Below are 12,759 nucleotides of genomic sequence, written 5' to 3'. Positions count from 1 at the left end.
GATTTCCCGGTGACCATAATGTGTGTCTTTACTGCTGGGGGGGGGGCATCTTCTGTCATCTCCGTGCTTGTTAGGACGTATAGCCCTCATCAAAAGGAGAATCATGGGGCCACGGGTTTATCCCTGCGCTGCATAAACATCCATTACAGTTTCTCTCACTGTCACTACCGCGGCCCTGGGAGAGCAGGAGACGGGGGGGGGGGGCTGAGAGGTGGAAAAACGTAACAAAAAAAGAAGAAAGGGGCTCAACAACGAGCTGTTGCGGAAATAACTTGTCAGTGTTTGACTTTCCCCCCGATTATTCCGGGATAATTGGCTGCTGGGGGAGGGGGGGCTGTGGGCGTGAGTTGGGAGATGTTGTTATGAGGGCAATTATTCCACCAAACTAATTAATTTTTGTTCCTCACATATTTTAATAGTTTGATTAAATCCTCACATGTATTAATAGAAATGAAAATGTTTTTAAAAATCATTTTCAGTTGCTTTGACGCAGCATGCCCTCTGGTGGGCGTGAAGCCGGACCCCCACTCCTGTAATAGTGACACTGAGCGCTTCGCTGTTTGTATGGGAACTACAGAGGCAGACCAACGTAGGGACACACTGTCCCCAGACCTGGAATCCTTAAGGCCAAGAGCAGGGACAAATATGGTTTATGCTGAATGTCTACCTTTTCTGTTTTGTAGGGTTTTGTTGGGTAACATTCTGTAAGAATGTCCACTAAGGGCGGTTTCTGTTTATTTAGGGTAGTATGACCTTATACTATATTATTTAGGGTAGGTATGACCTTATTATTTCAACACAAACCATAATGTTTTACCTAAAACCAAATTGTTAAGTTGCCTAAAACCTGTTACGGCTTCTCGTTTCACAACCAGAACCACGTGTCCTTGTGCGTTTCTGCATCGTGATACGAGGCTGATATGAAATGTATTTTGTAGTTTGCAGAAACGTACGATGCCAACTTTTTTCCAGGCGACTGTGTTGCCAAGAGGAGCCAAACCAAGTCGTCACCAGTCATCAGGCCAGAACAGAGCCAGAGATATCACACATATTTTTTTTCCTTGTCAAACCCCTGAAGCCTACATTACCCATAATGGGCCGAGACCACCAACCGTCAGAGACTGGGATGTGTTACATTGCGTAGGCTGGACGGTGCTGCTTGTGACCACCTTGCATTTGTATTTTAGAAAATCTAGCTGAAAGCAGCGATGGCTTTATATTATTCCTCTGGACAATTCCTCTGAATAATAAATGTATTGTTGTATCCTGTTTTCTTTTAAACAGGTGAACTGGACAGCTTTTTCATGTGACGATATTTACAATTAACCCGACACGAAAAATTCAACATGATCAACTTATTGCGTTTCTATAAAAATCCTTTATCCTCCCATCCCTAGCAACAAAGCAAATGCAATAGCAACAACACAACGAGCAACACCGAGCCGACTGTCACTGACTAACTGGCTCCTTCAATATGAAGCAGGCCTGCGCATAATCGATCGCCGGCAACCACAGCATGATGCATGCCGGTCAGATTTGCATCCCTCTTGAGTCCGACTCGCACTGATGTCATGGACACGCTCAGAGAGAGAAATCCTGGGGAATGGGTGAGTGGTACGAAGGTAAGATGAGAGGGAGGTGAAGGAGAGACAGAGTGAAAAAAGAGAAAACAGAAAGAGGAGGCTGGCTTTCGAAATAACCATCCAGCGCGGTAAGAATCCCCACGGAGCCGTAAAAAAAAGCTGTTGCTGCGGAGGCCACTGAGTCCACTTACATCACTCAAGGCCAGTTACGCAAGCAGCGGCACACTGCGCCCTGGAAGCCCCTCCCCCACACCCAGCAGCACCACAGCTCTGTTAAACATGTACGCCGATCAACAGGCAGCATCGCCACACGATACCTATTTATCACAGATCTAAATCACTTACCCTGTTGGTTGTTCATATCCCAGGCAATTTTTACTGTGCAAAAAAAAAAATCTAAAATGTATTCATGAAGAAGGCAGGTGAGTGTGCAGCCGAGTGCAACAAGTCATTAAAGGGTCATGTTTCCATATGTTGAAGCAATGTCTCTCAAAAGACCAAGTTAGACAGTTCACACAGTTTTCAGACAAAGTTCACCTCTCTAGCATCTCTCACTCCCTCTCTCCATTAGCTGCTGTTTGTCTGTCTGTCTGTCTGTCTGTCTGTCTGTCTGTCTGTCTGTCTGTCTGTCTGTCTGTCTTTAAGAGGTTCTTACCTATAGTCATATTGATACAATACCACAACAATGCCTGAAAGCCTATTCGGTAAATTAACTACATTTCTATCAATGGCCACAGTTCATTCCTCTATTATGTAAAATGGTTTATTACGTAACATTCAGGTTGCTTGAAAGGAAGATCATGTACAACACTCAATCCACCACCCCACCAAACTCTCTGTTCTCTAATGTAACACTTTAAATTAAAATTGTTCTATAAATATTATTACTAATATATATTATCAGTCCCTTTTCTAAATCCTCATGAAGCACTCTTCAGATGGGCATAAGTTAGATCCACCACAGCATTGATTTAAAAAGAGAGTATGTAACTTGCAAAGCTGGTTAATGACATCGCCCCAGACCTCTGATGGTCCATGCCGGCTCACAGTCACCTGTCGCTCCCTGCAGTGACAGAAGAGGAGCGACAGGTCCTGGAAGCACCATGGCCCAGGCAGGGGGGGGGGGGGGCTTTTCCAAGCCCAACAGCTGGAGGCCAAATGTGGAGAAAATGGGGCCGACAAAGGGCCACCAGCACCGGGGAGATCATCCCCCCACGCTGGGTTGAATCCCCCAGGCTGACGTGGACGCCACCTGTCGAGAAGAGTAAAACTAGAACTCTTGAAGGGGGGGCTAGAGGGGATGGGGAAACACTGGATGAGTCCTTTCTATCAAACAGCCAAACACACACATACACACACCTTTACATAGCAAAGATTATTTGCTGCTGACAGCCTTTATGGTTGGGGAAAGGCTGTGGTTATGATTAAAAGCAATTATTAATATGTGAGAAGATACAAACTGATGAAAGTCAGATTCACTACAAGCAAACATGATGGAGCTTCAACTGAACCATTCCACACCATAGGATGTCTGCAGGTACTCCCCGAAGACCGGACCCCCTCAGAAGATGACTGCTTGACATCACCATGACATCATGCTGCGGGGAACACTGCATTAGTAAACAGACAACATCAGCAGTCTGAACACCAGAGCCTAACCTCTCACGGTATCCACCTAAAGAGGTCAAAGGTCATCGAGCAGGAGTCAGTGGACAACCGGACGTTCACATCTCATACCAGAGACAGACGTTACCGTTTCCCCCCGTATACATCCGCTGGTTGTTATGTGCTTCAACCACTTTTAACACTCACAAAATGTATGAATGTAAGTGTGTGTGTGTGTGTGTGTGTGTCTGACGTTGCCATATAACGCCTGATAAATGACTGTCTTTATTAGAAACCATTAATAAGGCTGAATGCCTCTCACCTCCCATCCTCTCCAAGACAATGTGTGTCAACATGAACAATTACCAGGCTGATAAAACACATGCAGCCCGTCTACTTCATCGCCAGGGCCCTGATAGATTACAGGGGACATTTATTTCACTGCAGAGGAGACCAGATTAAACATTTAATATAATATATCTGTTGGCCCGTGATCTCCACAGAGTGACTCTACTGGATGAGGGATGACTCACAAGTTTGTGCTTCTCATTGCATGTGAATTTGATCAAGAAACAAACTTGATTTCGGTGAATCGTTTTCTTCTGGAGCTGGCCAAGGGTTGTATAGTAGAAAACCAACACCAAGGAGGAAATATGTACAAGCAGATCGATATTAGGCACGGGGCGATTTCATGTCGCGATGATTCTGGCTGAAAGATAATTGCAATTCATGATATTCTGATAATCATCAATATATGCTGAAAACTCGACATTGGAATCACTTAAAGAAGTGTCGGGCAATACTTGTCTACATTTTAGAAGTCACTCTGAAGATATTGTGTAGTTAAAGTGATGGTTCGGAGTGAAATGCACCTGATAATACAAGCATTTATAAAAATTCAGCGAAACATTTTCATACTCTCGGGTGAAACTCGCGTGACGGCACTGGCTGGGTAAACACGGACGTGGTGTTGATGCAGCCGTAGCGTTAGTAGCCGAGGATAGAAGCTATCAGGCAAGTGTTCTTTTAAATAAACTCCTGATGTAACTTACAAACTTTCAAATGCCTCGTTTTGTGAGTACAGACCCTATGTGTACTACTGCAGAAGTTTGGTAACATTCCATGCATTATTAGTGGGGTAATTTACGAGATATACTCTATGTACTATAGCGCCAGTACTAAGCCATTCGGCTGATAGCCCTATCTTGAACAATGCTGACCATCGCTTAAAATGCTTCATTGCATGGCTGGATGGTCATGGTGGAAATGACCTAGGATGCATTTTACTCCGAACCATCACTTTGAAGCAGCATGAAGGTGTCGGCAGACTACCCGGGTCCCCAACTAAATGATGCCCCTAACCGCTATAGTTTTATTATGGTGTTCAAATATAAAACATATACAATTATATTCCCCGTAATTATTTACAAAACTGCCTCAAAGTGCTTCTTTTATCATAGTCTCCCCATAGTTTCCCCTCTCCGTGCACTTCACAGATTAACGGATTATTCTCAGGTAACATGCAGTTGACCCTTTGGTAAGCCCCGCCCCCTGCTGCTCCTCCGTCAAGCCATCAGAGCTACCATGGAGCACACACTGTTATAACGGCACTGCCTGCATAAATATTATCTAATTTTTTAAGAAAAAAAACAAGAGATTTAAGAAAGGTCAAACAAGCTAAAGCCTTAAATTGCAGATCAGAGTGTGAAAGTGAACGACATGACAAGTGCTTGTTCTTATATATTATAACAACATTATGGAAAAGACGCTACAGACAGACCTTTTTATTGAAATGTAAAATCCTTTGAAACCAGAAACAGCTCTGACAGAAATATTGCATATTTCACAATGTCAAAAACATTTAATTAAAAGTCACCTGCAACAAAATAGGACTTGACAAGCCCATGTTTCATTCATCTTTCCACTGTTCAAAAAATAATACAAAATCACGGATTCTGACTTGGTCAAAATTAACGCCTCACTGTCTGCGTTCAATGTGAAAATCTTCTGCGTGATGGTCACTTTCTCGTGGTGGTAATGCCGTGCTGAGTTCAGGACAGTGAACTGGGGTGAAGTGGCAATTAGGTAAATGCGTTCACCTGTGTGGCGGTGCTTTTTGTGTCTGGCGTAGTGGTTGTTTGGTAGCGGGGCTGACATAGCTCATCCGTATTTTTTGTTGTTGTTGCCTTTTCTCTGACCCGTTGTGATGGCATCGGGAACGGTTGATGGTGTGTTGTTGGTTGCTGACCTGACACAAGGGCAGTTCAGAAAGCTGAAGAAAGAGCAGCTGATAGCGTTAGCCGAGGAAGAGGATGTTTCTCTGGAGGAGGACATGAGGAAGCCACAAATTGCCGCGCGGTTGATAACGGAGTTGGGGCTGGAGGAGATGTGGTCAGAGCAGAGAGAGAAGGAACACAGAGAGAGGGAGATGGCAGATGAGAAGGAGAGAAAACTGTGAGAAGTCCAGGAAAAGGAAAGGGAAAGGGCACATAGAGAGAAGATGGCCAGGCTGGAAGTGGAGAAGACCTCCACTTCCTGAAGACCTGAGCGGGGTTTTGATTTGAATAGAGCTCGTGCATTCATGCCTGTGTTTGAGGAAAGTGCTGTTGATGTGTTTTTGAAATGTTTGAGAAGGTGGCTATTGGAGTGTGAGTGGCCTGAGGAGAAGTGGCCATTGTTAGTGCAGAGTGTTCGGACGTTAGAGTGGGGCTGGAGTATGAAGAACTGGCAGGCTGTTTTGGAGGCCTATGGAAGTATTCCAGAGACTTATAGAAGGCAGTTCAGACAGCTCAGAAGACAGCAGGGTGATTCTTATCTGGATTTATGGCGGCGACAGGAGGTGATTTTTGACCGCTGGATCAAGGCTTGTCAGGCTTTTGACTTCCTGAAGTTAAGGGATCTGGTCCGCTTGGAGCAATTCAAGCTAAGTGTTCCTAAGGAGGTCGAAGTTTATTTGAACGAGCGTGATGTGTCAACGCCCAAGCGTGCAGCTGAGCTAGCAGATGGCTATGAGGTGGCTCATGGGGGTGCCTCAGCCATGGTCAGCCGGAGGAAGGGATTTGAGGACAGAGGGGAGGAGCGATTCCCGAGGCAGAGTGAGGTTGGAAACTGGCGCCCCCCTATGAGTGAGAGGAGTGGGTTCCCGCGTTTGACCCAGCTGAGGGGGCCAGCTCAGGTCTCCAACCGGCAACAGACCTCCTCCAGTGAGCTACGTTGCTTGTGGTGTCACAAGGTGGGTCACAAGAAAACTCAGTGCCATCGTTTGGCTAACAGGTATGGTGCAGCTAAGCCTGTAGGTCTTGTGTCTGTTGAGCAGAGGCCTGAGGAGGAGTTGCGAGGCTATGAGGGATTTAATCTGGGGGTTCTTTATCTGACTCTAGTGAGGGACTATCTGTGCCCATTACTATCCTGAGAGACACTGGGGCTAAGCAGACACTAATCCGGAAGGGGGTTGTTGATCTGCCCAGCTCAAGTTTTACAGGACAGTTTGTTGCGGTGCTAGGAGTAGGAGGTGGTTATGAGTGGCTACCGATACATCGCCTCTACTTACGGTCTGGGTTGGTAACCGGAGTTGTGCTGGTGGCGGAAGCACCGGACCTCCCATTTAAAACCATAGACCTAGTCATGGGTAATGACGTGGCCGGAGTAAGGGTTTCGCCTGAGGTGTCCGAATGTCCTGTTGATCCTCCTGAGACTAGGGAGTTAGAGTCGGAGTTCCCTGAGGTTTTCACCGCCTGTGTGGTTACCCATGCGCAGGCTAACAAAAGAGTTGAGGAAACTAAGGTGCAGCAAGAGTCCATGGATCCTATGCTGGGTGACCTGTCTGACTCCCTGCTCAGCCAGTGGGATAACAGTTTACAATCAGCAGTTACAGATGGTGATCTGGACCCAGTGAACAGTGTTGTGGGAGATCAGGGGCAGCCAGGAGTGGATTCTCCAGTGGGAACTGGTGAGGGGGCTGTGAGTGAAGAGCAGGTGCTGAGTGTAGGAACTGACGAGGTCCCTCTGAACCGCAAGTACCTGGTGCATGAGCAGCGGGAGGACTCTTCATTAAAGCATGCTTTAAAACTGGCAGTGAAGTGCTATCTCCTTCGAGATGGCGTGCTCTTTAGGAAATGGAGACCCCCTACTAGGCCTGCAGATGCCCACTGGGCCACCCTTGAACAGGTAGTTTTGCCCCATTGTTACCGAAGGGAGGTGTTGAGGTTAGCTCATGAGTCAGTGCTTGGTGGGCACTTGGGGGCCAAGAAAACTATGGACAAAATTTGTCGTCATTTCTTTTGGCCTAGCATTTGTAAGGATGTGAAGAGATTCTGCCGGTGTTGCCATGCGTGTCAGATGGTGGGAAAGCCAGGGGTTGTAGTACCAGTGGCTCCCCTACAAACTCTACCAGTGGAGGAGGAACCATTTCCACACATAATGGTTGACTGTGTGGGGCCTTTGCCAAAGTCTAGAAGAGGAAATGAGTATCTTTTGACAATAATGGATGTAGCTACTAGATATCCAGAGGCCATTCCTTTACGTAGTATCAAAGCAAAAACCATTGTGGAACATCTGATAAAGTTTTTCTCTTGGGCTGGGCTGCCACGCTCCATTCAATCAGACCGAGGATCTAATTTTACCTCCAGGTTATACCAACAGGTCATGGCAGAGTTGCAGGTGTCCTCTAGGTATTCTTCAGCCTATCACCCTCAGTCGCAGGGAGCCATAGAAAGGTTCCAGGGAACCCTGAAGAGCATGATTCGAACATTTGTGGAGGCTCACCCAAAGGAGTGGGATGAGGCGATCCCTTTTCTGTTGTTCGCAATTCGGGACGCTCCCACTGAGTCGCTAGGTTTCAGCCCGTTCAAGCTGGTTTTTGGACATGATTACCCACTACAGTTATTTAAAGAAAAGGTGGTTGACCCAAAAGAGCCTGGCGACGTTTTGCAGTATGTGTCGTCTTTCAGGGCCAAGTTGCAGTCAGCTGGTGAGGCAGCTAGAAAGCACCTGTTTGCCAGCAAGGTTCGCATGAAAGTCAGATACGATCGAAGGGCCGTGGTCAGACAGTTTGACCCAGGGGATGTCGTTTTGGTTTTGAACTCTGGCCCGAAGGGACCCCTGGGACCAGGTTTTGTGGGTCCATATAGGATTTTGAAGAGGGTTGGTGACTTAAATTACATTGTGAGTACGAACACACGATAGAAGGTCGAACACGCGTTTGTGTCACGTGAATGCACTGAAGGTCTACGAGAGTCCTGTAGCGACCGTGTGCTGTGCCCTGCCGGCTCAGACTGATGCTGATGAGGTTGAACACTGGGAAGATTTGTCAGTGAGCGCTCCAGAAGTGGTTAGTGCCAGGCTGTGCAATACTGAGGTGTTGGAAGAATAGTTAATGCATTTAACCGAGCCCCGGAGGCGACAAATTCTCCATTTGGTTGACTCCTGTCCGGGTTTGCTCAGGGATGTACCGGCAAGGACTGATAAAGCTGTGCATGATGTGGACGTCGGGGGGGGTGACTCCCATCAAGCAAACCCGTACCGGTATCCCCCTCATAAGAAGAAAACAGTGGAGGATGAGGTATGGTACATGCTCCAAATTGGGGTGATTGAACCAGCAGAGGGGGCATGGAGTTCTCCTGTGGTGTTGGCCGCACAGGAAGGCAGGGCAGATCGGTTTTGTGTTGACTTTAGAAAGGTGAACAGTGTGACTAAGTCTGATGCATTTCCCATACCCCGATTAGAGGACTGCATCGATCAAGTGGGGTGTGCTCAGTTTGTTACTAAGGTGGACCTGTTGAAAGGTTATTTCCAGGTGCCTCTGACACCACGGGCCCGTGAAATATCTGCATTTGTGACTCATGAGGGTTTGTACCAGTTCCGTGTTTTGCCCTTTGGTATGAAAAACGCACCGGCGTCATTTCAGCGTTTGATGAATTCTGTGATACAGGGTTTGAGTAACACGGTGACATACATTGATGATGTGGTGACATTCAGTGAGACCTGGGGAGATCATGTAAATCAGGTTCGAGATCTGTTGGAGGCTCTGAGCAGGGCTGGCCTTGTTCTACAAAAATACGAGTTTGGGAAAGGGACTGTCACCTATCTGGGTCACCAGGTTGGGTGTGGAACAGTGCTGCCTCAGGCGGCCAAAGTGCAAGCCATCCTAGACTTTCCGGTGCCTCAGACTCGCACCCAGCTAATGCGTGTATTGGGCATGTGTGGGTTTTACCACAGGTTTATCCCAAACTTTGCAGCAATCACGGGACCTTTGACCAACTTGTTGAGGAAGGATGTTAGATGGAAGTGGTCCGGGGAGTGCGAGGAAGCTTTGGTTAAAGTGAAGACCATTTTATCCAGTGCTCCAGTCCTCAGGGCTCCAGATTTCCAGAAGCCTTTTCTTCTGGCTGTTGATGCATGTGATGTAGGTGTAGGGACGGTCCTTTTACAGGTTGATGATGAGGGTTTTGAGAAGCCGGTGGCGTATTTTTCCAAGAAACTGAACAGACTCCAGAAGGCATACTCCACAGTGGAGAAAGAATGTCTGGCCCTGGTGCTGGCTGTGAGGCACTTCGAAGTGTATGTGGCGAGTAGTGAGCAGGTGGTGGTATTCTCCAACCATAATCCACTAGCTTTCCTGGCCAAGTTTAAAAGTGCCAATGCCAGAGTGTCCAGGTGGAGCCTGTTCTTACAGCCATATGATCTCCAGGTGAAGCATATTGCAGGCAAGAACAATGTAATTGCAGATGCCTTATCCAGAGGCTGAGGAAAGGAGGATTTAGATGTTTTATGTGAGAGTTGGGTGGACCGAATTTGCAGGGAGGTCTATGTGTGAAGGATATTGAAATGAAAAATGGAGGAAAAAAAGGGAATTTGTTATATGTTGTCCAGTGTTTTTTTTTTGTTTACGGAGGGAAGGAATATGGTGGTCACTTTCTGAGATTTGAGGGGGGCTGCCATACTGTGTAATGTTTGTGATTGGTTGCCTGGTTACACTGCCGCTTAAATGTGATGTGAGCGGAAGGAGTGGGGCGGTGTGTGCGAAAAGGCCAAGTCTCGTGGAAGGAGACGGTGGAGAGCCCCAACGAAGAGGAAAGAAAATAAGAAAGGACCCTTTCAACCTCCATAGTGGAATTATGATTTTGGTTAATGTCTTGTCTAAACTAACTATGAACTAAATAAACGGCGATCCGGGATACGATGGACGGAGGACGCAATCAGGACGCCGGGGGAGGTGGCCGGCCCGCTGCCTCCAAAGCAGGACGCCGACATCGTTGGAAGGCCTCTTGGACCCAGCCACAGGTGGTGAGCATGGGCAAAAGCAGCCGGTAAGTCCAGACTTTGTGCAGTATGGCAGCCGACTCCCACCGCGCTCCGGTTTTTCATTCATTAGAAATATGTGCACCTACGTCATCTCTGTAGCCTAGACTCGTAAGAGCCCTACTGTCAAGCCGTAGTGTCCAGGGTGGCGTGTGGTCGCGACATCTGACTCTTCGGCCGTTTCTCCTGCTGCATCTCTGACATCTGAGCTGAGAATTAAGAGTTTGTTTCAACTAAACCACAGTTGAAAAAGTGGAAAGATGAACCAAGGCAGTTTTGTTTCAGTTTGCATCAAGTGTGTTTTACAACACGGTAAAATTACATTTTTATCAAAGGAGTCTGGTGGAATGTTGGCTCTAAAGGGACAGCTGGGGTCTTGTTGATATGGAAGTAGCCCACTATGTTTGTGGCAACATAAACATCTACAAAATACAAAATCTGGTGAATCAGTGTTATCTGACGATAGCGATACATGAATTATATGTTTCTCATTAGGAGGCTGCTAGTTAGCTAGCGAGCTATCTTCAAAAAGAAGAACATAGAAAGCACCACATGAACTGCTGGGCTTGGTCTACATTACAGTTAAAGTATGTTACTGTTTTTCAATTATTGTTCATGATGGCCATTGCCCTTTCAATTAGCTTATGCTAATCAGTAGCATACTAACATCTATGATTTTGGTTATTTAAGTGCTCTAAAGGTGCCAACATTTCAAAAAACCTTGGAGTGAGATGGAGGAGTCACAACATACCACCCACATTTTCAAATCCCCCCCAAGGACTTTCACCGTCAAGTCACAAGTCACAATTTATTCATAAAGCACATTTAAAATAACCTCAGTTGACACAACAGAGTTAATTACAACACTACAACAAACAATTAAAACAACACAAGGGATAGTAGTCAATTTAAAACAAGTTTAGATTAAAAAGAGAGTAAAAAAGAGAGAGAGAAGGAAAGTAAGAGAGAGCCAAGATTACTTGCTTTAGCTGGGAGTGAACGTCAAGGAGAAAAGATACGTTTTTAGGAGTGTTTTAAGTGTCTTAAGTCAGCGCACTCACCGTTATTTAAGTTTCACTTTCAGTTGTGAATCAGTTCATTTATGACAACGTGTTTTTTCTTTTCTTTCGGCTGAGGCGCGGTGACAAACACTTATAATGTAGAGAAAACACGGATGCTCTCGGCCCGAGATAACAGATAACACAATAGATTTGTTTTGTTGCTGGATGGAAACTTCTGTGTGAGAAATCAGGGGTGTGGCGTGAAAGAGTGTGAAACCAATCAAATACGTTTGTCTCACGGCCAATGCGTGAGAGTTGGCAGCCCTGCAAATACAGAATAAACTCATAAATTGGTCAATTTAAGTTGACAAAGGTTGGGAGGCATTGGTTTTGTCAAAAACTGGATCCAGATCAGTCAATAAAAATGTATTTCCAATAGCTGTGTATCAACCAGTAGAGGGCAGTCACTATGCATATTTGTTAAAAAAAAATGTAATTGTATAATTCAAATACTTTTGGTAAGTATTTTTGTCATATCAATTTTTGGACCCAAATTCATGAACAACGGTACTAAACACCCATAGTAGTATTGATATGTACATGTGTTTTTGTTGATCCAATAACATTTACAAAATCAATACTTTGATTTGTCTTTGATCCCATCGTGATCCAGGAAAAGTCAAATGCAGTCTCTCTCTCGCAGCCTCACATTGTGACTGAAACTAACAAGGCAGACGTATCGTAGATAAGTGAAAGGCCTAATTTAGCCTTGTTTGCCAAGGTGGTGTTGAGAAGTGATCCCTTTCATTCCGCCTCTCTGTTCCTCCGGGGTTCGTCCTCATCAGACGAGTCCTCACGGTGCGTCTCTTACATTTCCAGGGTGTTATCCTCAACAACACCAGCACACTGCTATTATACCATCAGAGGACAGCTAACGGCGACAGAGACAAAGAGCCCCAGCTGTCGGCCCATTATTATTAAAACCTTGCTGTTTACTCTGGAATAGTGGCCACTGTTCTTCATCCACCAAAAATTAATGAGATCTTTTCTGCTAACATTGACACTTTGAGCGTCGCGAGCGGAGAAGCGGGGGGACTCTGAAATCCTTTGATGAGCTAATAAGCTTTTGGTTTCATAGTATCTGTTCATTTAAGAGCGCACACTGTGTCTGTGGAGGTTTACCGTCCACAGAAGACACAGCAGAGGAGGAGAAACACACAGTCGTCTACTTCAGCATCCTGCTTTCACAATCACATTCACAGTTTCAGTCC

The sequence above is a fragment of the Eutrigla gurnardus genome (genome assembly GCF_963514095.1).
Source record: "Eutrigla gurnardus genome assembly, chromosome: 18".
Classification (NCBI taxonomy): domain Eukaryota; kingdom Metazoa; phylum Chordata; class Actinopteri; order Perciformes; family Triglidae; genus Eutrigla; species Eutrigla gurnardus.
Note: the sequence above shows the minus strand (reverse complement) of the source record.